Raw genomic sequence first — 27,583 nt, forward strand, 5'->3', positions numbered from 1 at the left:
CAGACTCATATAACATAACTGTTATCATGGCAGACTCATCACACATGCATACTTGTAAAAATACAGTAAACACGTAACCAAATCAGCCCCTTATACACGTAGCTCTGATGCCATTGTTGGGTTCCGAAGGCATAAAACGCAGCGGATAAACGTAAATAAAACAAAAAATTCGAAACCCAAAAACAGGATCCATGTATAATTATGGGCAGATTATGGAGATAACGAATCATACCTTTCAAGAGATTAACTTTTACGAACTCAACGGAGATCCTAGCTATCACGCTTTGTGTCTACCTCTCGGAGAAACACCTCTATGGTATCCACACGAGCACCTTCAAGAACGTCTCACGAACTTGACTACGGAATGGATGTACTAGCCTCCTTCTTGACGATCTGAATTGCCTCTGCCTCTCTTTGCTGCTAAGGTTTTCTTAAAAAAACGTTCAAGCCTCTTTAACCTCTCATTATCTATTTATAATGACTGATTAAAAAGGCCCATAATAGCAAAGCCCAACCCTAGTAGGTATTGGATTAAATAATAAAAACGAATTTCTATTATTTAATTAATAACTAAGTCATACTTAATTATTATGGGCAAAAACATTCCTTTTAATTCAAATTTATATTATCTCAATTAAGTCTTACTTAATTATAATAAAATTCAAATAATCATCAATTAATTTAAATCCATAATTTAAATTAACTATTCCATTAAGTGCTCTATTTGTGCGACCCTATAGGCTATTATTTAATTGGCAATAATTTTATTCTCTAATAAAATTATAAACAATGAGCGGTATCTAGTAATACATCATTGTTACCCAATTAAACAATAATTAAATCGTGATTAGATAAAACCTTTCGTGATTAATGTTTTCCCGTGTAATATAATCCCTTTAACCATACATATTATAGATTAAACTCGAGGCATGTATTTAGTCATCCTCTTCAACATTTAATCTGGGTTTACTTGATGCATGAGTAGATTATTGAAACAAATCATTATTTGAGCATGGCCATGCTTTTATAATCTCACTCAATCAAGAGGCCAATAATATCTCTCCTAATTATAGGAGGGTTAAATCCTTTATCTATCATTCATATTTCTCATACGACTCATGATATACCCGATGTCCACTTTTATCATCACCCGATCAAAAGTAACTTTTAATGTAGTCAAAGTATATTAATCCTCGTATAGAAATATAATGATTTCAAGTCAAAGGATCGTTACACCATTATCACTGTGAGTCTTTCTTATGACTTTATTAAACATGAAGAATCTCACTGTGGGTCTGTCCAGTACCATGTACTCTCACATGTACCTATGTATTTACTTCAGTATCCCCATACTTATAACCAATGAGATGTGGTTATCTTGTCAAACAACATACTAGTCTATCTATGTATTATTATTGTCCTATATAATAATACTCGACTAGGGACCTTTAAGAATATGATATATTATATAATCTCAAGTTCAAGTCATGTACTTAAACTATACAATTTGTATCATGATTCTAAGGACATTTATTATGCTAACAAAATATCGCAGTAATTAAGGTCATAATAAATACATTTATTGAATGATCAACTGACATAAAGATAAAAGAATAATGTATTGCCTCTAGGGCACCTACACTAACAGAAAGTTATCCATTGAAGGAAGAAAAGGAGCATCCGTTGAAGGCTCATCAATTAAAATAGGCAAGTTCTTTTAAAAATTAAAAGAATGATTCAACTCTCAAGAACTTTGTCAGAGAAGGAGCTAGCACATCCAGAGATGTCAGTAAGGTGAATATAGGTCACATGACTTTAGATCAGTTGAAAGATAGGCTTAAGTTGGTTGAGGATTAGAAGGAAACTAAAAGAAAATCTAAAAGAAATGGGAAGGTAGGGATTAATAAACATAACAATTACACACCTGATAGGTATGCTCCTAGAAAAAGCTGTGTACATTGTAAAAGTGTTAATCACCTATCTGATAATTGCAAATCTGTTAAAAATGCTCCCATGCCTTCAAATCCCTCCATGCCTAACATGTCTATATCACCTCTGCATGCTATGCCTGTTATGTCTCACCAGAATCCCATGCACATTTTGCAAACATGCCATACATTAACAATCCTTACTTTACTGCATTTAGTATGCCTCAAATACCATACAATATGCCTATGTGGAATAGCATGTTTGCACAACCTATGCCTTATCAAATTCAATCAAATGTGTTAAATGATTCTTTGACTAACCCTACACTTCAACCAACCACATCTGAGACCAAGGTTGACCCAAAGTTACCTAAATCAAAAGATGCAGGAGGAATGAAGTCTAGGAAAAAGACTAACAAGGCTGGACCCAAGGAAACTTGGGTACCAAAATCAACTTGATTGATTTTGTTGTGTGTAGGGACAAAGAAGGAATCTATGGTACTTGGACAGTGGTTGTTCAAGAAACATGACAGGAGATTTCACCCTGCTCACAGAATTTAAGGAGAGAGCTGGCCCTAGCATAACCTTTAGAGATGACAGCAAAGGATTCACTATGGGATATGGCTTGATTTCAAAAGAAAATGTCATCATTGATGAAGTTGCATTGGTTGATGGTCTCAAACACAATTTATTGAGCATCAGTCAACTATGTGACAGAGGGAATACTGTTTCCTTCAATTCTGAAGCCTGTATTGTCACAAGTAAAAAGGACAATAAAGTGGTTCTAACTGGAGTTAGAAAAGGAAATGTGTACTTAGCTGATTTCAACTCTACAGATGCAGAATCCATTACTTGTCTTCTCAACAAAGCAAGTACAGTTGAAAGTTGGCTATGGCATAAGAAGCTGTCCCATTTGAATTTCAAAACAATGAATGATCTAGCCAAAAAGGACTTAGTTAGAGGAATGCCTCTAGTGGAATTCACAAGGGATGGACTGTGTGATGCTTGTCAGAAAGGAAAGCAAAAGAAAGTATCATTCAGTAAGAAGCTTGAATCTGCAATTGATGAACCACTGCAACTTCTACACATGGATCTTTTTGGACCAGTCAATGTATTGTCAATTTCAAGGAAAAGATATTGCCTAGTGATTGTAGATGATTTCTCAAAGTTTTCATGGGTTTATTTTCTTGGATCAAAGGATGAAGCTAGTGAAATCATCATCAATCATATCAAGCAAGTCAACAATCATCCTGATTTCAAAGTAAGGAATATTAGGAGTGACAATGGAACTGAGTTCAAGAATTCAACCATGAAAATGTTCTGTGGAGTAAATGGGATCATGCATGAGTTCTCAGCTCCAAGAACTCCACAACAAAATGGTGTGGTGGAAAGGAAGAACAGATCACTAATTGAAGCTGCAAGGACAATGCTTGAGGAGTCAAAGCTCCCAACTTATTTTTGGGCTGAGGCTGTTAACTGTGCATGTTACACTCAGAATATTTCTCTAATCAATCAAGCAAAATGCATGACTCCCTATCAATTATTCAAGAGAAGAAAACCAACTTTAAACTTTCTACATGTCTTTGGTTGCAAATGTTACATCTTACGGAATCAATCTGATCACAAAGGAAAGTTTGATGCAAAGGCTGATGAAGGAATATTTGTTGGTTATTCTGCTGGAAAATCATATAGGGTCTACAATCTAAGAACCAACATTGTCATGGAATCTGTACATGTTGTGTTTGATGATAAAAAGATTGATGGACTAATAGATGAGGGACATCATGAAGGACTCAAATTTGACAATATTGAGATATATTGTGATGATAGTGAAGATGAGATTGATGAAGAAGGCATCTCAAGAAGAAACCAGAGTCTGCCTTTGGATAATGCACAGAATGTTGCATCCGTTGAAAGTCAAAATTCAGCTTCCGTTGAAAGAAGCAATGCAACATCCGTTGAAAGACAAAGTGCATCATCCGTTGAAGTTCATAAAGAAGCATCCGTTGATCACAGTCTGTCAACGGATAATCACTTCACCTCATCAGTTGATAGAACTCCCAATTCCTTTCAAAGGATCAGCAAATCAGGGGAGTTTCAACAAATCAACATTCTATCTCACATCATGACAATACTGAGGCAACCTCATTAAGGGCTAATCTACCACCTCAAAGGAAATGAACCAAGAATCACCCTTTTGAACTGATCATTGGTAATGCTACATCAAAAGTACAAACTAGAAGGGCTACTCAAGATGAATGTCTGTATAGTAGCTTTCTATCACAAGAGGAACCTAAGAGAGTGGAAGAAGCTCTATTGGATCCAGATTAGATTTTAGCAATGCAAGAGGAGCTAAACCAATTTGAGAGGAACAAAGTATGGAAGCTGGTACCCAAGCCAAAGAATAAGAATTCTATTGACACAAAATGGGTATTCAGAAACAAGATGGATGAAAATGGCATTGTCATAAGGAATAAAGCCAGATTGGTTGTCAAAGGCTATTCTCAACAAGAGGGAATAGATTTTGATGAAACATTTGCTCCAGTTGCAAAACTTGAAGCCATCAGAATCTTTCTAGCCTATGCAGCTAATGCCAATTTCAAAGTCTATCAGATGGATGTCAAGAGTGCATTTCTAAATGGGGAATTGGAGGAAGAAGTTTATGTAACCCAACCTCCTGGTTTTGAAGATCCAAATTTTCCAGACAATGTGTATTATTTGTTGAAAGCACTCTATTGACTAAAGCAAGCACCTAGAGCCTGGTATGAGACTTTATCAAAGTTCCTTCTTGATAATCACTTCACAAGAGGTACTGTTGACAAAACCCTCTTCTTTAGAAATGTTAATGGCTCTAAGATACTTGTACAAATTTATGTTGATGATATTATATTTGGATCTACAGATGATAAACTTTGTAAAAAGTTTGCTAAATTAATGCAAAGTAAATATGAAATGAGCATGATGGGAGAGCTAACTTACTTTCTTGGTTTACAAGTTAAACAAGTTAGTGGTGGAATTTTCATTAGTCAAACTAAATATATTTATGATCTTTTAAAGAAGTTTGACTTAATGGATTGTTCACCTGCAAAAACTACCATGGCCACTGCCACCAAGCTTGAATTAAACAAGGCTGAAAAGTCTGTGGATATTACAAGTTATAGAGGCATGGTTGGCTCACGTTTATATTTAACTGCCAGTAGACCTGATATTATGTTTTCTACATGTCTCTGTGCTAGATTTCAAGCTGACCCTAAAGAATCTCACTTAGTGGCTATTAAAAGAATTTTCAGATATCTGAAAGGGACTCCAAATCTAGGAATTTGGTACCCTAGAGAGTCTGGTTTTGATCTAATTGGCTACTCAGATGCAGATTATGCAGGTTGCAAATTAGACAGGAAAAGCACAACAGGCACCTGTCAATTTCTAGGAAATAAGCTTGTATCATGGTTCAGCAAGAAGCAGAATTTTGTTTCCACATCAATAGCTGAAGCTGAATACATTGCAGCTGGTAGTTGCTGTGCACAAATACTGTGGATGAGGAATCAGTTATTTGACTATGGTATAACTGTTGACAAAATTCCAATATTTTGTGACAACACAAGTGCCATTGCCATTACTGAAAATCTAGTGCAGCACTCAAGAACCAAGCACATTGATATCAAGTACCACTTCATTAGGGAACATGTGATGAAAGGTACAGTGGAACTTCATTTTGTTCCAAGTGAAAAGCAGATTGCAGATATATTTACCAAGCCACTTGATGAATCAACATTCACAAGATTAGTAAGTGAGTTAGGTATGCTGAACTATTCATAATCTATGTCATCTATGTAATCTGTCTTGTAGCCTGAAATGAATTTACTGCAAGAACAAAGTTGGCTTTAATCAAGACTTATCCTATCAACGGATATTCCCTATCCGTTGAAAGCCAAAATTGTTCTATCAACGGATATTCATAATCCATTGAAAGACAAATACATTTCTGGTAATGTTATCCTTCAACGGATAAAATAGTGTTGTTCATCAACGGATAACTATTTACCTTATCCATTGATGTGTCCCGTTAGTGAGTCACAGCCGTTGATTCTTTTACTCAACCGTTGATACAGATATACAGTGTTGTATGTATTTGTATTTACGGTAGTTTTCAGAATTTCTACAGTTTCGTTTATTCCTGAACGACTTTCACTTACTTAAAAGTATCATTTAATTGTTTTAATTTGTATTTTAATTCAAGAAAGTATAAAAGCCCAATTGAATTCTTATTTTCACTTTACGCTTTCTTGTAATTATCATTCTCTTTCTCTCTCAATTCTCAAGTTCTTCTCTGCAACCTCTACTCACAAAAATGGCGCCAGTAATCAAAATTATGTCTCAAACAGGATTTGTTTATGAAAAGAATAATTTCATAGTCTTGGTTGAAAAGAAGGAAGCCCATTCTGATTATCATAAGATGATGGACTTCATCAAGAACTGCAAACTGAGCTATGCAATGCTGGAAGCCCCAACCATCTATTGTGAAGTGATTGAGGAGATTTGGACAACTGCAGAGTTCAACTCCACAGATATGACCATTGCCTTCTCTCTCAAAGGTAAGGACTATTGCATTAATTGGGATGATTTACAATCTTGCTTTAAGTTGCCTGAGAACAATGCCATGACACCACACACTGATAAAGATGTCTCTGCTATACTAGATTCCATAGGCTATGCTTTTGATTCTACTAGTTTAGGTAGTATTAGAAGGAAAGGCCTTAGGAAAGAATGGAGTTTTCTTGGAGATGCCTTTATTAAGGTTTTCTCTGGGAAGATTAGCAATTTTGATGCTATCACTTCATCTCTTGTTAATATGCTCTATATGCTAGTTTCTGATAGGGTACTTTAATTTTAGCAACTGTGTTATTCTAGAATTAGGTTCCAGATTAGGTAACAAAGCTAATAGACCACATAACATCTACTTTGCTAGATTCTTTATGTTATTGGCTAACCATGTTGCTGAAGGTTTGGTTATATCTAATGAGAATAATAAACTCAAATGTTGGGCACAAGAGAAAAGGGTCCTTGCAGACCTTTTGAGAATGAACCTCAACAGCCAGGTGCCATTGGTATACTTGCCAATCATGAATGCACCACAGGTAAGTGAGGTAAATGTTTCTATAACTTCTACCATTTCCAACCCCAATGTTTCTTTGCCTTTTAGTGTGGCTATGGAACCTGTGTCATTGTCCAAACAGGCTCCTACCAAAGCCACCAAATCTAAAATCTCCAAAGTCAAGTCAAAGAAACCTACCTATGTTGTTTCTCAAAAGACAACAGTTGTAACAACTACCATAAACCCTGAAGGGAGTGAACAGGGTGTGAGTGGTGAGGGGAGGGGTGAACATCAAAAAGCCCCCCAGGATAAGGTGAGAGAGGTGAGTGGTACCCATTCCAGCCAAGCCACAGTCTCTCAAAAGACTGTAGTGGTTCAAAAGGAGTCCAACACATCCCTAGTTGCATCCTCCCAAAAGGACGTAACTATTGAAAATAGTCCCCATCCAGGGACACAGAACAAAAGAGGGAGGGACACTGAAGCTAAACATTCACCAATTCAAGCCTTTTCAAGGAAGAAGAAGGCCAAAACCCTAGTTTCCACACAAGGGGCACACACAGCACAGATACACCAACCAGTATCTGTGCCTTCTCAAATTCAGCTTGATGTGATTCCAGCAAATGTGGAATCACAACCCCATTCTCTCAATATAGACACACACCATTCCTCAAACTCTCCTACACCCTCTCTGGATGTGGATATGATATTCACATCAATTCCTGATTCTCCCTCATTAAAACTCAGGGAGGAGCCCCACTCAAAACCTGGTGATCATCATCTTTTAGATGATTTGTTGGATCATCAGCCAATTCTTTCAGATGTAGTTGCAGGATCTGTGTCACCTCACTTAAAATCAATCCACACAGATTCAACAATTGTATCACTTTCTATCTCTACATCATTTCCTTCTTCAACGGATATCTCTCATCCATTGACAAGTGGTTATTCTTCAACGGATAAGCTTAACAGCAGTTATCCGTTGATACCATCAGTTTCCACTTCAACGGATACTCCCTATCCGTTGATGGCCTCTACACACTTAACAGAAACAACTCCAACTGTAGAGGACATGGCAACTGTACGATCACTTTTAGGCTTGAGGGAAGGGAGTGACTTTTTGAGTGAGAGGCTGGGTTGCTCCCAGGCAAAAGGAGAGGTTGAGAGTCACCAAATGCATGCTATTTCTTCCAGCATGGCAAAAGTATGTGAGAGGAGTGCCACCTTAGAAGGTGAAGGTGAGGGTGTGAGGGTGTGTGTGAGCCAGGGGGAGCCCCTGATGCAAGAAAAGAGAGAAATTGAGAGAAAGGCAGGTACAGAAGCTATAAGGGTGGATCCAGCCATTTCTAGTAAGTTAATGAAAGTGGATGATGCAGATAAGGGAAGACATTTCAGCAACACTACAAAGCTGTCATTGATAACATTTCCTTGGATGCTGACACTTTTACTCACCCTATTTCAGCCTATCAATTATTGGCTACACAGGGCAATGTGGAGGCAGAACAGACACTACACATTGTACACACTTCAGAATCTCTTCTCAGAGACAAAGCTGCTGTCAACAGGCTGCCTTCTCAAGCTGGTGAGCCATCTGAAGAATTTGGAGTAAATTCTAATGATGATGACTCTAATTCTTTGAATGAGAGCATTAACTTAGGGGGAGTAGCAGGCCCAAGTTCTGTTCCTATTCTTCCTGCATGGGCATGGGCCAAACCATCAACACCAGGAGAGTTTGGTTTCACTTTGGTCAAACAAGTCATGACAATTCAGCAAGGCATTCAGGAGACTCAGGATGCTGGCACCAAGGCAATTCTTCAAGCTCATCTGGAATCTCTGCATCTCTTGCAGTTGCAGCATTACCAGCACAATCTAAGTGTGGATGAGCTCAAGCTGGACATTACGGATCTGAAATCCTACAATGCTGAGAAATTGGATTCAGTTATACCCTATGGTACTATGCAAGATGTGTTGGGGAGACTAAGGAAGGCCTCTGATGCTGATAAAAGGTTGGCCAGATTGGAAGATAGGGTTCAATTAATTGAAGCCTCTATGGTCACCATTCTTCAGAATCAACAAACTCAAACAAATCTCCTCAGGCAGCTGGCACAAGCACAAGGCTTGACCCCTCCCCTTGATGATAACAAAAAGGGGGAGAATAAAGGGGAAGGGGAATGAGAGCCATCTACAACAGTTCAGATTTCTCAAGTGCTAGTTCCTGTCATCACAACTTCTCCAACAATTCAAGTCAAAGGAAAGCTAGATGGAATTGATCTAATCCAGATAGCAGCAGCTGAATTGCAAGTCAAAGAGCAAAGGAAGAAGATTGATGAAAAGATGCAACTAATATTTGGTTCTACAACTTCTCAATCACAATCTGTGAAGCATAGCACAAAAGTGGAATCAATTATTATGGAACTCAAGCCAGTAGGGAGGCATAAGGATGGAGAAACTTCTTCCAAAGATCTGCAACCTATGGTTCTCAAGCCCAACAACAGATCCAATAAGGACTCTACAAAGAATCCTCTAAAAGAGGTGGATTTTCCTCTTCCAAAAGCAAATAAGGACAAGCTTTTAGGAAGGAGTATTGCATATCTCAAAGAGACCATGGATGAGGCTGTAAGGAGAAACATGGCTATTATTTTCAGAGAGGGAAAGAGCATATGTGTGATGCAAGGACATCCTAAATTCTCAATAGCCAAGAAGGAAGAAACCAAAAGGTTGAAGGAAGAAGCCAAACAGCTAAAGGCTGACAAAAGAGCACAAGTAAAGCTTGAAAAACAGCTAGAGTCAAGTCAGGCTGAAGATCAGAAAGTAATTGAAGACAAAGGTGAAGATGAAGCTATGGGGGACATGGTTGGTACTGAGATGGAGGAAAGAAGTAAGGAAGAATGGCAGAACGGGAAAAGAAAGAAGGTCAATGTAAAGAGAAAGAAGGTAGATAAGACTGAAGAAACCCAATCAATATCCAAACCACTACCCTCCATTCCTGAACCCATTGTACCTGACCCCTTTATGAACATTCATGGTGAAACAATCATTCCCAAGGAGGAACCAATTGATTGGGACACCATCAAGTTGCCCACCTTCCTAACCTCTTCTCCATCATCAAAGAAGCAGAAAAGAAGAATCAAATCAACACCCTCTAAAGCCTCAATCAAATTCACACAAAAGCCTAAGTCCAAACCTCAAAACTCTAAAGATGATTATGTTCACATCTGTGACATAAAAGAATTTTCAGACATTGAACTATATCTGGATAAGCTGGAGGATGTAAGGGGAATAGCTGCCTACAGACAGCTACCAGAAAGACTAGTGTTCAAATACAAAGGATCTAGGGAAAGAACATGGCCTCTTCACAGAATTCTGAATGAAGGCTACACTACCTTGATTAGAGTCTACTCAGCCATACATAAGGATTCTGGCTTTACCAGAACTGCCAGGACTGAGATTCTCAACAAGATTGCCAACATAAGGAAAACTTGGAGGGAGCCCAATGCTTTGCCTAGAACCTTACTCATTCTAGAGAGAGGTATTACAATTCACAAATCAGCTCATTGGTTGATGGAGTTCAGAGACAACAAAGGAGTCAGAAGATTTTTCAGAATTGAAGATCAGCTAAAGATTGCCAGTAATGAAACTCTCAAGGATATGCAATCTAAGTTAGATATCAATGAAGAAGATGAAGCTGAATTCTACAGACACCTTCAACTTTAAATAGAGGAGAATGACAGGAGGCTAGGAAAGAAAACCAGGGATCAAAGGAAAAGAAAGTAATTTGCTCAGGCTAAAGGAGCACCCTTGGAAACAATGTACTTCTTCAATTTCATCTCAGCATATACACTTTTGCAGCACTTTTGAATTTCTGCTTTGTTACAGTTAATATATTTGTTAAGTGTTTTGTTATCATCAAGCTAAACCCAAATTTATGCCTACAGTTCTAGTAGACATAAATAGGGGGAGATTGTTAGGAATATGTGTATTAGTTTGATGATAAGTTTAGCAAAATACTTAAGTAGAAATCTAGTGTTTGTAGCCTCAACGGATAAGACCATCTTGGCTATCCGTTGAAGGAGTAGCCTTACTTAGCAATAAGTTTGGTATTGTAGCACATCTCACTCTCTGATTTCAAGCTGTAATTCTTAGATGTTGTTAGGAGATAATCAGTCATGTTGACAACTAATGGATGTACAAATAGGAGGGCTAATTGTAAATATTTCATGCCTTGTAATTTTGTATAAGTGAAGAAGTGTCAACGGATATTGAAGACCTTCAACGGATGAGAAACTAAGCTTCAACGAATGCCTCTAATGCTTCAACGGATAATATCCATCAACAGATAAGTGCTTCAACGGATAAAGCTTCAACTGCTAGAGCATCAACGGATAAAGCCATCAACGGATGAAAGTTTCAACAGATGCACTGCTAGAGCATCAACGGATAAAGCCATCAACGGATGAAACCTTCAACGGATGCTCAGTCTCATAGCAGTTGATAATGACAGTTAACAAAGCTGACAGAGGCACATGGATTGACAGAGATGTGGTAGCCTATTTCAGGAACAGCAGAAAAAGCAGCCGTTTTTAGTATGGTTCGTAATGGAAAGTCAACAGATAATTCCATATTACACTGGATAAAAATGGAACAGAAACAAGTGGAGAACTATTATCTTATTGTACTTTATCTTTGTCTTCACTTGTAAACTTGGTGATATATAAACCAAGTAGTAGCTAGTAATTAGATGTGAATTTTCCCTGAGCTGTTTAGAAATATCAAGAGAGAAAATCATCTAGTTTGTACTAGGAAGCAGTTGTGATTTAATTTTGAATCACAGATTTTCTGAAATAACACATCTCTGGTGGAACAACAAATCCACCAGAAAAGTTTTTAAGTTCTTTGTGTTCATTACAGTTGTGTTTGAATATATATCTGTCTGCATCAGCTCCAAGCAATTCACAAACATTTGATCACTCAAACACTTAGTCTCACAAACTGCTCAAAACTTGAAAAAGTTTTGAGATTTACATTCAACCCCCTTCTGTAAATCTCATTGTTAGTCCACTGGGAATAACAAAAATTAATCTTGTAAATCGGGAACGAGTCTCGTTGTCGGGAGGGGTACTTTTACCGGATTTTTCTAATCCTGACATGCAAGATGGATTTCAAATTTGTTAATAATTTTTTCATATGACTAAAATTGATATATATTAACATCTGTATGGTTGGATCGTCGAAAAAATCATTTTAAAAATTAATCTTATAAATTGGGAACGAGTCTCGTTGTCGTGAGGGGTAATTTTACAGGATTTTTCTAATCCTCACATGCAAGATGAATTTCAAATTTGTTAATAATTTTTTTATATGACTAAAATTGATATATCTTAACATCCGTATGGTTGGATCATCGAAAAAATCATTTTAAAAAATAATCTTGTAAATCGGGAATGAGTCTCGTTGTCGGGAGGGGTACTTTTACCGGATTTTTCTAATCCCGACATGCAAGATGAATTTCAAATTTTTTAATAATTTTTTCATATGACTAAAATTGATATATCTTAACATCGGTATGGTTGGATTGTCGAAAAAATCATTTTAAAAATTAATCTTGTAAATCGGGAACGAGTCTCATTGTCGTGAAGGGTAATTTTACAGGATTTTTCTAATCCTCACTTGCTAGATGAATTTCAAAATTTTTAATAATTTTTTCATATGACTAAAATTGATATATCTTAACATCCGTACAGTTGGATCGTCGAAAAAATCATTTTAAAAACTAATCTTGTAAATCGGGAACGAGTCTCGTTGTTGGGAGGGGTACTTTTACCGGATTTTTCTAATCCTAACATGCAAGATGAATTTCAAATTTGTTAATAATTTTTTCATATGACTAAAATTGATATATCTTAACATCCGTACAGTTGGATCGTCGAAAAAATCATTTTAAAAATTAATCTTGTAAATCGGAAACGAGTCTCGTTGTCGGGAGGGGTACTTTTACCGGATTTTTCTAATCCTGACATGCAAGATGGATTTCAAATTTGTTAATAATTTTTTCATATGACTAAAATTGATATATATTAACATCCGTATGGTTGGATCATCGAAAAAATCATTTTAAAAATTAATCTTGTAAATTGGGAACGAGTCTCGTTGTCGTGAGGGGTAATTTTACAGGATTTTTCTAATCCTCACATGCAAGATGAATTTCAAATTTGTTAATAATTTTTTTATATGACTAAAATTGATATATCTTAACATCCGTACGGTTGGATCGTCGAAAAAATCATTTTAAAAATTAATCTTGTAAATCGGGAATGAGTCTCATTGTCGGGAGGTGTACTTTTACCGGATTTTTCTAATCCCATCATGCAAGATGAATTTCTTATTTGTTAATAATTTTTTCATATGACTAAAATTGATATATCTTAACATCGGTATGGTTGGATCGTCGAAAAAATCATTTTAAAAATTAATCTTGTAAATCGGGAACGAGTCTCGTTGTCGTGAAGGGTAATTTTACAGGATTTTTCTAATCCTCACTTGCAAGATGAATTTCAAAATTTTTAATAATTTTTTCATATGACTAAAATTGATATATCTTAACATCCGTACAGTTGGATCATCGAAAAAATCATTTTAAAAATTAATCTTGTAAATCGGGAACGAGTCTCGTTGTCGGGAGTGGTACTTTTACCGGATTTTTCTAATCCTCACATGCAAGATGGATTCAAATTTGTTAATAATTTTTTCATATGACTAAAATTGATATATCTTAACATCCGTACGGTTGGATCATCGAAAAAATCATTTTAAAAATTAATCTTGTAAATCGGGAACGACTCTCGTTGTCGTGAGGGGTAATTTTACAGGATTTTTCTAATCCTCACTTGCAAGATGAATTTCAAATTTTTTAATACTTTTTTCTTATGAATAAAATTGATATATCTTAACATTCGTACGGTTGGATCATCGAAAAAATCATTTTAAAAATTAATCTTGTAAATCGGGAACGAGTCTCTTTGTAGGCAGGGGTACTTTTACCGGATTTTTGTAATTCTGACATGCAAGATGAATTTCAAATTTGTTAATAATTTTTTCATATGACTAAAATTGATATATCTTAACATTCGTATGATTGGATCGTCGAAAAAATCATTTTAAAAATTAATCTTGTAAATCAGGAACGAGTCTCGTTGTCGGGAGGGGTAGTTTTACTGGATTTTTCTAATCCTGACATGCAAGATGGATTTCAAATTTGTTAATAATTTTTTCATATGACTAAAATTGACATAGATTAACATCCGTATGGTTGGATCGTCGAAAAAGTAATTTTAAAAATTAATCTCGTAAATTGGGAACGAGTCTCGTTGTCGTGAGGGGTAATTTTACAGGATTTTTCTAATCCTCACATGCAAGATGAATTTCAAATTTGTTAATAATTTTTTTATATGAATAAAATTGATATATCTTAACATCCGTACTGTTGGATTGTCGAAAAAATCATTTTAAAAATTAATCTTGTAAATCGGGAACGAGTCTCGTTGTCGGGAGGGGTACTTTTACCGGATTTTTCTAATCCTGACATGCAAGATGGATTTCAAATTTGTTAATAATTTTTTCATATGACTAAAATTGATATATATTAACATCCTTATGGTTGGATCATCGAAAAAATCATTTTAAAAATTAATCTCGTAAATTGGGAACGAGACTCGTTGTCGTGAGGGGTAATTTTACAGGATTTTTCTAATCCTCACATGCAAGATGAATTTCAAATTTGTTAATAATTTTTTTATATGACTAAAATTGATATATCTTAACATCCGTACTGTTGAATTGTCGAAAAAATCATTTTAAAAATTAATCTTGTAAATCAGGAACGAGTCTCGTTGTCAGGAGGTGTACTTTTACCGGATTTTTCTAATCCTGACATGCAAGATGGGTTTCAAATTTGTTAATAATTTTTTCATATGACTAAAATTGATATATATTAACATCCGTATGGTTGGATTGTCGAAAAAATCATTTTAAAAATTAATCTTGTAAATTGGGAACGAGTCTTTTTGTCCTGAGGGGTAATTTTACAGGATTTTTCTAATCCTCACATGCAAGATGGATTTTAAATTTGTTAATGATTTTTTCATATGACTAAAATTGAAATAGATTAACATCCGTACGGTTGGATCGTCGAAAACGTCATTTTTAAAATTAATCTTGTAAATCGGGAACGAGTCTCGTTGTTGGGAGGGGTACTTTTACCGGATTTTTCTAATCCTAACATGCAAGATGAATTTCAAATTTGTTAATAAATTTTTCATATGACTAAAATTGATATATCTTAACATCCGTAAAGTTGGATCGTCGAAAAAATCATTTTAAAAATTAATCTTGTAAATCGGGAACGAGTCTCGTTGTCGGGAGGGGTACTTTTACCGGATTTTTCTAATCCTGACATGCAAGATGGGTTTCAAATTTGGTAATAATTTTTTCATATGACTAAAATTGATATATATTAACATCCTTATGGTTGGATCGTCGAAAAAATCATTTTAAAAATTAATCTTGTAAATTGGGAACGAGTCTTTTTGTCATGAGGGATAATTTTACAGTATTTTTCTAATCCTCACATGCAAGAAGGATTTCAAATTTGTTAACAATTTTTTCATATGACTAAAATTGACATAGATTAACATCCGTACGGTTGGATCATCGAAAACGTCATTTTTAAAATTAATCTTGTAAATCGGGAACGAGTCTCGTTGTTGGGAGGGGTACTTTTACCAGATTTTTCTAATCCTGACATGCAAGATGAATTTCAAATTGTTAATAATTTTTTCATATGACTAAAATTGATATTTCTTAACATCCGTACGGTTGGATCGTCGAAAACGTCATTTTAAAAATTAATCTTGTAAATCGGGAATGAGTCTCGTTGTCGGGAGGGGTACTTTTACCGGATTTTTCTAATCCTGACATGCAAGATGGATTTCAAATTTGTTAATAATTTTTTCATATGACCAAAATTGATATATCTTAACATCCGTATGGTTGGATCGTCAAAAAAATCATTTTAAAAATTAATCTTGTAAATCGGGAATGAGTCTCTTTGTGGTGAGGGGTAATTTTACAGGATTTTTCTAATCCTCACTTGCAAGATAAATTTCAAATTTTTTAATAATTTTTTCTTATGACTAAAATTGATATATCTTAACATCCGTACGGTTGGATCGTCGAAAGCGTCATTTTTAAAATTAATCTTGTAAATTGGGAACGAGTCTCGTTATCGGGAGGGGTACTTTTACCGAATTTTTCTAATCCTGACATGCAAGATGGGTTTCAAATTTGTTAATAATTTTTTCATATGACTAAAATTGACATAGATTAACATCCGTATGGTTGGATCGTCGAAAAAGTCATTTTAAAAATAATCTTGTAAATCGGGAATGAGTCTCGTTGTTGGGAGGGTACTTTTACCGGATTTTTCTAATCCTAACATGCAAGATGAATTTCAAATTTGTTAATAAATTTTTCATATGACTAAAATTGATATATCTTAACATCCGTACAGTTGGATCGTCAAAAAAATCATTTTAAAAATTAATCTTGTAAATCGGGAACGAGTCTCGTTGTCGTGAAGGGTAATTTTACAGGATTTTTCTAATCCTCACTTGCAAGATTAATTTCAAAATTTTTAATAATTTTTTCATATGACTAAAATTGATATATCTTAACATCCGTACAGTTGGATCATCGAAAAAATTATTTTAAAAATTAATCTTGTAAATGGGGAATGAGTCTCGTTGTCGGGAGTGGTACTTTTACCGGATTTTTCTAATCCTCACATGCAAGATGGATTTCAAATTTGTTAATATTTTTTTCATATGAATAAAATTGATATATATTAACATCCGTATGGTTGGATCGTCGAAAAAATCATTTTAAAAATTAATCTTATAAATTGGGAACGAGTCTCGTTGTCGTGAGGGGTAATTTTATAGGATTTTTCTAATCCTCACATGCAAGATAAATTTCAAATTTGTTAATAATTTGTTTATATGAATAAAATTGATATATCTTAACATCCGTACTGTTGTATTGTCGAAAAAATCATTTTAAAAATTAATCTTGTAAATCGGGAACGAGTCTCGTTGTCGGGAGGGGTACTTTTACCGGATTTTTCTAATCCTGACATGCAAGATGGGTTTCAAATTTGTTAATAATTTTTTCATATGAGTAAAATTGATATATGTTAACATCCGTATGGTTGGATCGTCGAAAAAATCATTTTAAAAATTAATCTTGTAAATCAGGAATGAGTCTCGTTGTCCGGAGGGGTACTTTTACCGGATTTTTCTAATCCTGACATGCAAGATGGATTTCAAATTTGTTAATAATTTTTTCATATGACTAAAATTGATATATCTTAACATCCGTATGGTTGGATCGTCGAAAAAATCATTTTAAAAATTAATCTAGTAAATCGGGAACGAGTCTCGTTGTGGTGAGGGGTAATTTTACAAGATTTTTCTAATCCTCACTTGCAAGATAAATTTCAAATTTTTTAATAATTTTTTCTTATGACTAAAATTGATATATCTTAACATCCGTACGGTTGGATCGTCGAAAGCGTCATTTTTAAAATTAATCTTGTAAATTGGGAACGAGTCTCGTTGTCGGGAGGGGTACTTTTACCGAATTTTCTAATCCAGACATGCAAGATGGGTTTCAAATTTGTTAATAATTTTTTCATATGACTAAAATTGACATAGATTAACATCCGTATGGTTGGATCGTCGAAAAAGTCATTTTAAAAATAATCTTGTAAATCGGGAATGAGTCTCGTTGTTGGGAGGGTACTTTTACCGGATTTTTCTAATCCTAACATGCAAGATGAATTTCAAATTTGTTAATAAATTTTTCATATGACTAAAATTGATATATCTTAACATCCGTACAGTTGGATCGTCAAAAAAATCATTTTAAAAATTAATCTTGTAAATCGGGAACGAGTCTCGTTGTCGTGAAGGGTAATTTTACAGGATTTTTCTAATCCTCACTTGCAAGATGAATTTCAAAATTTTTAATAATTTTTTCATATGACTAAAATTGATATATCTTAACATCCGTACAGTTGGATCATCGAAAAAATCATTTTAAAAATTAATCTTGTAAATCGGGAACGAGTCTCGTTGTCGGGAGTGGTACTTTTACCGGATTTTTCTAATCCTCACATGCAAAAAGGATTTCAAATTTGTTAATAATTTTTTCATATGACTAAAATTGATATATATTAACATCCGTATGGTTGGATCGTCGAAAAAATCATTTTAAAAATTAATCTTGTAAATTGGGAACGAGTCTCGTTGTCGTGAGGGGTAATTTTATAGGATTTTTCTAATCCTCACATGCAAGATAAATTTCAAATTTGTTAATAATTTTTTTATATGAATAAAATTGATATATCTTAACATCCGTACTGTTGGATTGTCGAAAAAATCATTTTAAAAATTAATCTTATAAATCGGGAACGAGTCTCGTTGTTGGGAGGGGTACTTTTACCGGATTTTTCTAATCCTGACATGCAAGATGGGTTTCAAATTTGTTAATAATTTTTTCATATGACTAAAATTGATATATATTAACATCCGTATGGTTGGATCGTCGAAAAAATCTTTTTATAAATTAATCTTGTAAATCGGGAATGAGTCTCGTTGTCCGGAGGGGTACTTTTACCGGATTTTTCTAATCCTGACATGCAAGATGTATTTCAAATTTGTTAATAATTTTTTCATATGACTAAAATTGATATATCTTAACATCCGTATGGTTGGATCGTCAAAAAAATCATTTTAAAAATTAATCTAGTAAATCGGGAACGAGTCTCGTTGTGGTGAGGGGTAATTTTTTACAGGATTTTTCTAATCCTCACTTGCAAGATAAATTTCAAATTTTTTAATAATTTTTTCTTATGACTAAAATTGATATATCTTAACATCCGTACGATTGGATCGTCGAAAGCGTCATTTTTAAAATTAATCTTGTAAATCGGGAACGAGTCTCGTTGTCGGGAGGGGTACTTTTACCGGATTTTTCTAATCCTGACATGCAAGATGGGTTTCAAATTTGTTAATAATTTTTTCATATGACTAAAATTGACGTAGATTAACATCCGTATGGTTGGATCATCGAAAAAGTCATTTTAAAAATTAAACTTGTAAATCGGGAATGAGTCTCGTTGTTGGGAGAGGTACTTTTACCGGATTTTTCTAATCCTAACATGCAAGATGAATTTCAAATTTGTTAATAATTTTTTCATATGACTAAAATTGATATACCTTAACATCGGTATGGTTGGATCGTCGAAAAAATCATTTTAAAAATTAATCTTGTAAATCGGGAACGAGTCTCGTTGTCGTGAAGGGTAATTTTACAGGATTTTTCTAATCCTCACTTGCAAGATGAATTTCAAAATTTTTAATAATTTTTTCATATGACTAAAATTGATATATCTTAATATCCGTACAGTTGGATCGTCAAAAAAATTATTTTAAAAATTAATCTTGTAAATCGGGAACGAGTCTCGTTGTCGGGAGGGGTACTTTTACCGTATTTTTCTAATCCTAACATGCAAGATGGGTTTCAAATTTGTTAATAATTTTCTCATATGACTAAAATTGATATATATTAACATCCGTAAAGTTGGATCATCGAAAAAATCATTTTAAAAATTAATCTTGTAAATCGGGAACGACTCTCTTTGTCGGGAAGGGTACTTTTACCAGATTTTTTCTAATCCTGACATGCAAAATGGATTTCAAATTTGTTAATAATTTTTTCATATGACTAAAATTGATATATATTAACATCCGTATGGTTGGATCGTCGAAAAAATCATTTTAAAAATTAATCTTGTAAATTGGGAACGAGTCTCGTTATCGTGAGGGGTAATTTTACAGGATTTTTCTAATCCTCACATGCAAGACGAATTTCAAATTTGTTAATAATTTTTTTATATGAATAAAATTGATATATCTTAACATCCGTACTGTTGGATTGTCGAAAAAATCATTTTAAAAATTAATCTTGTAAATCGGGAACGAGTCTCGTTGTCGGGAGGGGTACTTTTACCGGATTTTTCTAATCCTGACATGCAAGATGGGTTTCAAATTTGTTAATAATTTTTTCATATGACTAAAATTGATATATATTAACATCCGTATGGTTGGATCGTCGAAAAAATCATTTTAAAAATTAATCTTGTAAATCGGGAATGAGTCTCGTTGTCCGGAGGGGTACTTTTACCGGATTTTTCTAATCCTGACATGCAAGATGGATTTCAAATTTGTTAATAATTTTTTCATATGACTAAAATTGATATATCTTAACATCCGTATGGTTGGATCGTCGAAAAAATCATTTTAAAAATTAATCTAGTAAATCGGGAACGAGTCTCGTTGTGGTGAGGGGTAATTTTACAAGATTTTTCTAATCCTCACTTGCAAGATAAATTTCAAATTTTTTAATAATTTTTTCTTATGACTAAAATTGATATATCTTAACATCCGTACGGTTGGATCGTCGAAAGCGTCATTTTTAAAATTAATCTTGTAAATCGGGAACGAGTCTCGTTGTCGGGAGGGGTACTTTTACCGAATTTTTCTAATCCTGACATGCAAGATGGGTTTCAAATTTGTTAATAATTTTTTCATATGACTAAAATTGACATAGATTAACATCCGTATGGTTGGATCATCGAAAAAGTCATTTTAAAAATAATCTTGTAAATCGGGAATGAGTCTCGTTGTTGGGAGGGTACTTTTACCGGATTTTTCTAATCCTAACATGCAAGATGAATTTCAAATTTGTTAATAAATTTTTCATATGACTAAAATTGATATATCTTAACATCCGTACAGTTGGATCGTCAAAAAAATCATTTTAAAAATTAATCTTGTAAATCGGGAACGAGTCTCGTTGTCGTGAAGGGTAATTTTACAGGATTTTTCTAATCCTCACTTGCAAGATGAATTTCAAAATTTTTAATAATTTTTTCATATGACTAAAATTGATATATCTTAACATCCGTACAGTTGGATCATCGAAAAAATCATTTTAAAAATTAATCTTGTAAATCGGGAACGAGTCTCGTTGTCGGGAGTGGTACTTTTACCGGATTTTTCTAATCCTCAGATGCAAGATGGATTTCAAATTTGTTAATAATTTTTTCATATGACTAAAATTGATATATATTAACATCCGTATGGTTGGATCGTCGAAAAAATCATTTTAAAAATTAATCTTGTAAATTGGGAACGAGTCTCGTTGTCGTGAGGGGTAATTTTATAGGATTTTTCTAATCCTCACATGCAAGATAAATTTCAAATTTGTTAATAATTTTTTTATATGAATAAAATTGATATATCTTAACATCCGTACTGTTGGATTGTCGAAAAAATCATTTTAAAAATTAATCTTGTAAATGGGGAACGAGTCTCGTTGTTGGGAGGGGTACTTTTACCGGATTTTTCTAATCCTGACATGCAAGATGGGTTTCAAATTTGTTAATAATTTTTTCATATGACTAAAATTGATATATATTAACATCCGTATGGTTGGATCGTCGAAAAAATCATTTTAAAAATTAATATTGTAAATCGGGAAAGAGTCTCGTTGTCCGGAGGGGTACTTTTACCGGATTTTTCTAATCCTGACATGCAAGATGGATTTCAAATTTGTTAATAATTTTTTCATATGACTAAAATTGATATATCTTAACATCCGTATGGTTGGATCGTCAAAAAAATCATTTTAAAAATTAATCTAGTAAATCGGGAACGAGTCTCGTTGTGGTGAGGGGTAATTTTACAGGATTTTTCTAATCCTCACTTGCAAGATAAATTTCAAATTTTTTAATAATTTTTTCTTATGACTAAAATTGATATATCTTAACATCCGTACGATTGGATCGGTGAAAGCGTCATTTTTAAAATTAATCTTGTAAATCGGGAACGAGTCTCGTTGTCGGGAGGGGTACTTTTACCGGATTTTTCTAATCCTGACATGCAAGATGGGTTTCAAATTTGTTAATAATTTTTTCATATGACTAAAATTGACGTAGATTAAAATCCGTATGGTTGGATCATCGAAAAAGTCATTTTAAAAATTAAAATTGTAAATCGGGAATGAGTCTCGTTGTTGGGAGAGGTACTTTTACCGGATTTTTCTAATCCTAACATGCAAGATGAATTTCAAATTTGTTAATAATTTTTTCATATGACTAAAATTGATATACCTTAACATCGGTATGGTTGGATCGTCGAAAAAATCATTTTAAAAATTAATCTTGTAAATCGGGAACGAGTCTCGTTGTTGTGAAGGGTAATTTTACAGGATTTTTCTAATCCTCACTTGCAAGATGAATTTCAAAATTTTTAATAATTTTTTCATATGACTAAAATTGATATATCTTAATATCCGTACAGTTGGATCGTCGAAAAAATTATTTTAAAAATTAATCTTGTAAATCGGGAACGAGTCTCGTTGTCGGGAGGGGTACTTTTACCGTATTTTTCTAATCCTAACATGCAAGATGGGTTTCAAATTTGTTAATAATTTTCTCATATGACTAAAATTGATATATATTAACATCCGTAAAGTTGGATCATCGAAAAAATCATTTTAAAAATTAATCTTGTAAATCGGGAACGACTCTCTTTGTCGGGAGGGGTACTTTTACCAGATTTTTCTAATCCTGACATGCAAAATGGATTTCAAATTTGTTAATAATTTTTTCATATGACTAAAATTGATATATATTAACATCCGTATGGTTGGATCATCGAAAAAATCATTTTAAAAATTAATCTTGTAAATTGGGAACGAGTCTCGTTGTCGTGAGGGGTAATTTTACAGGATTTTTCTAATCCTCACATGCAAGATGAATTTCAAATTTGTTAATAATTTTTTTATATGAATAAAATTGATATATCTTAACATCCGTACTGTTGGATTGTCGAAAAAATCATTTTAAAAATTAATCTTGTAAATCGGGAACGAGTCTCGTTGTCGGGAGGGGTACTTTTACCGGATTTTTCTAATCCTGACATGCAAGATAGGTTTCAAATTTGTTAATAATTTTTTCATATGACTAAAATTTATATATATTAACATCCGTATGGTTGGATCATCGAAAAAATCATTTTAAAAATTAATCTTGTAATCGGGAATGAGTCTCGTTGTCGGGAGGGGTACTTTTACCGGATTTTTCTAATCCTGACATGCAAGATGGATTTCAAATTTGTTAATAATTTTTTCATATGACTAAAATTGATATATCTTAACATCCGTATGGTTGGATCATCGAAAAAATCATTTTAAAAATTAATCTTATAAATCGGGAACGAGTCTCGTTGTCGTGAGGGGTAATTGTATAGGATTTTTCTAATCCTCACTTGCAAGATAAATTTCAAAATTTTTAATAATTTTTTCTTATGACTAAAATTGATATATCTTAACATCCGTACGGTTGGATCGTCGAAAAAATCATTTTATAACTTAATCTTGTAAATCGGGAACGAGTCTCGTTGTCGGTGTTGGGTTCCGAAGGCATAAAACGCAGCGGATAAACGTAAATAAAACAAAAATTCGAAACCCAAAACAGGATCCATGTATAATTATGGGCAGATTATGGAGATAACGAATCATACCTTTCAAGAGATTAACTTTTACGAACTCAACGGAGATCCTAGCTATCACGCTTTGTGTCTACCTCTCGGAGAAACACCTCTATGGTATCCACACGAGCACCTTCAAGAACGTCTCATGAACTTGACTACGGAATGGATGTACTAGCCTCCTTCTTGACGATCTGAATTGCCTCTGCCTCTCTTTGCTGCTAGGATTTTCTTAAAAAACGTTCAAGCCTCTTTAACCTCTCATTATCTATTTATAATGACTGATTAAAAAGGCCCATAATAGCAAAGCCCAACCCTAGTAGGTATTGGATTAAATAATAAAAACGAATTTCTATTATTTAATTAATAACTAAGTCATACTTAATTATTATGGGCAAAAACATTCCTTTTAATTCGAATTTATATTATCTCAATTAAGTCTTACTTAATTATAATAAAATTCAAATAATCATCAATTAATTTAAATCCATAATTTAAATTAACTATTCCATTAAGTGCTCTATTTGTGCGACCCTATAGGCTATTATTTAATTGGCAATAATTTTATTCTCTAATAAAATTATAAACAATGAGCGGTATCTAGTAATACATCATTGTTACCCAATTAAACAATAATTAAATCGTGATTAGATAAAACCTTTCGTGATTAATGTTTTTTCGTGTAATATAATCCCTTTAACCATACATATTATAGATTAAACTCGAGGCATGTATTTAGTCATCCTCTTCAACATTTAATCTGGGTTTACTTGATGCATGAGTAGATTATTGAAACAAATCATTATTTGAGCATGGCCATGCTTTTATAATCTCACTCAATCAAGAGGCCAATAATATCTCTCCTAATTATAGGAGGGTTAAATCCTTTATCTATCATTCATATTTCTCATACGACTCATGATATACCCGATGTCCACTTTTATCATCACCCGATCAAAAGTAACTTTTAATGTAGTCAAAGTATATTAATCCTCGTATAGAAATATAATGATTTCAAGTCAAAGGATCGTTACACCATTATCACTGTGAGTCTTTCTTATGACTTTATTAAACATGAAGAATCTCACTGTGGGTCTGTCCAGTACCATGTACTCTCACATGTACCTATGTATTGACTTCAGTATCCCCATACTTATAACCAATGAGATGTGGTTATCTTGTCAAACAACATACTAGTCTATCTATGTATTATTATTGTCCTATATAATAATACTCGACTAGGGACCTTTAAGAATATGATATATTATATAATCTCAAGTTCAAGTCATGTACTTAAACTATACAATTTGTATCATGATTCTAAGGACATTTATTATGCTAACAAAATATCGCAGTAATTAAGGTCATAATAAATAAATTTATTGAATGATCAACTGACATAAAGATAAAAGAATAATGTATTGCCTCTAGGGCACCTACACTAACAGTCGGGAGGTGTACTTTTACCGGATTTTTCTAATCCTGACATGCAAGATTAATTTCAAATTTTTTAATAATTTTTTCATATGACTAAAATTGTTATATCTTAATCTCCAGATGGTCGGATTGTCGAAAAAATTATTTTAAAAATTAATCTAGTAAATCGGGAAAGAGTCACGTTGTTCGGAGGGATAATTTTACTGGATTTTTCTAATCCTGATATGCAAGATGAATTTCAAATTTGTTAATAATTTTTTCATATGTCTAAAATTGATATATCTTAATATTCGTACGGTTGGATCGTCGAAAAAATCATTTTAAAAATTAATCTTGTAAATCAGGAACGAGTCTCATTTTCGGGAGGGGTACTTTTACCGTATTTTTCTAATCCTAACATGCAAGATGGGTTTCAAATTTGTTAATAATTTTCTCATATGACTAAAATTGATATATATTAACATCCGTAAAGTTGGATCATCGAAAAAATCATTTTAAAAATTAATCTTGTAAATCGGGAACGACTCTCTTTGTCGGGAGGGGTACTTTTACCAGATTTTTCTAATCCTGACATGCAAAATGGATTTCAAATTTGTTAATAATTTTTTCATATGACTAAAATTGATATATATTAACATCCGTATGGTTGGATCATCGAAAAAATCATTTTAAAAATTAATCTTGTAAATTGGGAACGAGTCTCGTTGTCGTGAGGGGTAATTTTACAGGATTTTTCAAATCCTCACATGCAAGATGAATTTCAAATTTGTTAATAATTTTTTATATGAATAAAATTGATATATCTTAACATCCGTACTGTTGGATTGTCGAAAAAATCATTTTAAAAATTAATCTTGTAAATCGGGAACGAGTCTCGTTGTCGGGAGGGGTACTTTTACCGGATTTTTCTAATCCTGACATGCAAGATAGGTTTCAAATTTGTTAATAATTTTTTCATATGACTAAAATTTATATATATTAACATCCGTATGGTTGGATCATCGAAAAAATCATTTTAAAAATTAATCTTGTAAATCGGGAATGAGTCTCGTTGTCGGGAGGGGTACTTTTACCGGATTTTTCTAATCCTGACATGCAAGATGGATTTCAAATTTGTTAATAATTTTTTCATATGACTAAAATTGATATATCTTAACATCCGTATGGTTGGATCATCGAAAAAATCATTTTAAAAATTAATCTTATAAATCGGGAACGAGTCTCGTTGTCGTGAGGGGTAATTGTATAGGATTTTTCTAATCCTCACTTGCAAGATAAATTTCAAAATTTTTAATAATTTTTTCTTAAGACTAAAATTGATATATCTTAACATCCGTACGGTTGGATCGTCGAAAAAATCATTTTATAACTTAATCTTGTAAATCGGGAACGAGTCTCGTTGTCGGGAGGAGTACTTTTACCGGATTTTTCTAATCCTGACATGCAAGATTAATTTCAAATTTTTTAATAATTTTTTCATATGACTAAAATTGTTATATCTTAATCTCCAGATGGTCGGATTGTCGAAAAAATTATTTTAAAAATTAATCTAGTAAATCGGGAAAGAGTCACGTTGTTCGGAGGGATAATTTTACTGGATTTTTCTAATCCTGATATGCAAGATGAATTTCAAATTTGTTAATAATTTTTTCATATGTCTAAAATTGATATATCTTAATATTCGTACGGTTGGATCGTCGAAAAAATCATTTTAAAAATTAATCTTGTAAATCAGGAACGAGTCTCATTTTCGGGAGGGGTACTTTTATTGGATTTTTCTAATCCTGACATGCAAGATGGATTTCAAATTTGTTAATAATTTTTTCATATGACTAAAATTGACATAGATTAACATCCGTATGGTTGGATCGTCGAAAAAATCATTTTAAAAATTAATCTTGTAAATCGGGAATGAGTCTCGTTGTTGGGAGAGGTACTTTTACCGGATTTTTCTAATCCTAACATGCAAGATGAATTTCAAATTTGTTAATAATTTTTTCATATGACTAAAATTGATATATCTTAACATCCGTACAGTTGGATCGTCGAAAAAATCATTTTAAAAATTAATCTTGTAAATCGGGAACGAGTCTCGTTGTCGGGAGTGGTACTTTTACCGGATTTTTCTAATCCTAACATGCAAGATGAATTTCAAATTTGTTAATAATTTTTTCATATGACTAAAATTGATATATCTTAACATCCGTACAGTTGGATCATCGAAAAAATCATTTTAAAAATTAATCTTGTAAATCGGGAACGACTCTCGTTGTCGTGAGGGGTAATTTTACAGGATTTTTCTAATCCTCACTTGCAAGATGAATTTCAAATTTTTTAATACTTTTTTCTTATGACTAAAATTAATATATCTTAACATCCGTACGGTTGGATCGTCGAAAAAATTATTTTAAAAATTAATATTGTAAATCGGGAACGAGTCTCGTTGTCGGGAGGGGTAC

The sequence above is a fragment of the Apium graveolens genome, chromosome 7 (assembly GCF_009905375.1).
Source record: "Apium graveolens cultivar Ventura chromosome 7, ASM990537v1, whole genome shotgun sequence".
In the NCBI taxonomy this organism is placed as follows: domain Eukaryota; kingdom Viridiplantae; phylum Streptophyta; class Magnoliopsida; order Apiales; family Apiaceae; genus Apium; species Apium graveolens.